This window comes from Parasteatoda tepidariorum, chromosome X1 (assembly GCF_043381705.1).
Source record: "Parasteatoda tepidariorum isolate YZ-2023 chromosome X1, CAS_Ptep_4.0, whole genome shotgun sequence".
In the NCBI taxonomy this organism is placed as follows: domain Eukaryota; kingdom Metazoa; phylum Arthropoda; class Arachnida; order Araneae; family Theridiidae; genus Parasteatoda; species Parasteatoda tepidariorum.
The window spans coordinates 29,617,225-29,619,674 of record NC_092214.1 but is presented as its reverse complement, the minus strand read 5'-3'; positions in this window follow the sequence as shown (position 1 = coordinate 29,619,674).

Sequence of the window (2,450 nt, the reverse complement as noted above, 5' to 3'; positions counted from 1 at the left end):
TTTTCATAAATAAGCCTAAAATATAATAATTTATTCGATGATGATGACTCTTAATATTGTTTTGAATGCAGTGATATTATCAGTGAGAATATAATGAGTATGTGCCCCTCTAGCTGAGTAAAATGTGTTTAGTTGTTAGTTAAAAATAATGCATTTACATTTATAGAATTGATTAAAATGTCGTCAAGAAGTGACCCTGTCGGCACTTCTGGTGCACTCATCTGGGGTCACACATAACACTTACATAAAACGTCCCTCATATTTACGTACAGATGTCCTGCGTAACGTAGTTACTACTGGATAATCTCAGATTTTTACGAAGCTTGCGCAAAATATACGTGATTGTGTGGTATGTTTGTGGGAGAGGCAATTTTCAAATCATTTCCAAATAAGACCCCCAAAATATAATTCATTACAAAAATGCTAACTTCCTACTTTTACTTTTTACATTGTTTTTCAAACTTTTTAAGTTATTTGTTTCATAATTGGCATTATTTATTTGATGAAGCTGGTATGCTGTTTGAATTAAATTAACTACCAAACAAAAAATACGCACAGTTGAACGGCCGAATGAGTTTCGTGCCACCTAAACTAATTAAGTTGTTGAGCCAGAAAAAGAAGAACATGTTTGTTTTCATCTTGTTTCGATCATCTAGACGTAACTTGCACGTCAATAAGGAAAAGTTCCTTAAAAGCATGACAATTTAATTAAATTCCTTCGCAATCTTTGGTTATCTAAGTTAATGTATTTAAGCTTTGCCTCACCAGGTGATTTGGGTACACAGCATGGTACTATTGAAACAAAAGGAATACCAGTAAATGCTCGAATGATTTCCGTTAGTAATAGTTAGTGAATCCATTAAATCAAATTATTTGCCGTTAACTACTAAAATCGTCTTAAAAAATTATAGGCTTTAAAATCAGTTTAAGAAGTGAAAGTATAAGGAGTTGTATAATAAGGTTTAAAAGCTTAGCAATAACATTATGTAATTTTCCTCTAATCAGAGATTTTTGTTATTATTTTATTCGGCTGAACTAATTGAATATGGAGTTTAGAGCCAGAATGGGCTCTTTAGTTAGAATCAGCCATCAACACAATACTGCCAGAATCAGCTACTTCTTCACCTATAAAGTTCTTTCACCAAAGAGAGTAAAAAAGTCATAGTTTGAGAACCTTTAAATCGAATCTTTTATTTTAATCTATATGCGATAACAGTACTGCTGGAAAAAATTTTCTGGACTTAAAAATGAAAAAACTTATTTTTTATTTTTTTAGTTTAAATTTAATCAGAAAATTTAGCAGTGTTACAAATACAAAACAAAAATCGATAAAGTTCATTTTTAGCTTAAAACAATTTACATGTACAATTAATTACCACGACCATGGTAATAGAGTGAAGGAGTAACAGCGGGAAAAAGAGATACTGCGAGGCAATTTACAGGGAAGGTTCCTTTGAAAAGAAGTGTTTATACAAAACTGAAAAGCATAATTTGATGTTGTCATTAAAAAATTAAATGAACCCTTAAACAATAAATTTAAGACAATTTTTCTGGCAACAGAGGGGGGAATAAATAAAACAACAACACCGTTAAAATACTTTATTTTCTTAGAATACAGAAAATTATTGAAAATTTCTAAACTGGCTGCCTTATCTAAAAAGTAGTATATCTCGGTTGACATGGGACACATTTTTGCCAACTCAACAGAAATTATTTGGTACAATAATTATGGTAACAGAGTGGGTGAGTACAATAATTATGGTAACAGAGCGGATTAGTATAATAATTATGGTAAAAATCCCGGAATAACAATAAAAAAAATGTTTGAATTTTACCCAAAAATAATATTAAAACTATACGTTAGATTAACTGTGTACTATATAATATATACTGAGCAAGTTCTACAACTAGGTAAATCAAAATTATTCGTAATTAACAGGTTTAATTGTAATTAAATACGAGGCGAAGAAGGCTAGGACATAGCAATTTAGTTGTATCTGATATGTTAAAATGCATCCCACAGGCATTCTAAAATATACTAATTTCTGTGCTATTACATTTATTGAAAACTATATTATAAATTAATTTGAATGTTTAAAAATTTTATTTGGAATTTTATTCCAGCTAATAAAATTACCAGCTAATAAAATTATCATAAAATGACTTAATTTATTCCAACTAATAAATTAAGTCATGGGACATAAGCTGTAAAAGATCAATACATACATAGGGACCTGCAAATAAATTTTGTCTCAGTCTTCAATGGACATAATGTCCATTTGATGATCAACATAATACATGAAAAATTGATCATTAAAACTAAAATTATTCCAGTTGTCTGGTTATTATACTGCTAACTGTGGATATCACAATTGTACTTATTACCTTTATCCGTTTAAAATGTGAATAATTTTAAAGTTACAGAAATACAGAAAAAAACTCAGTTTATA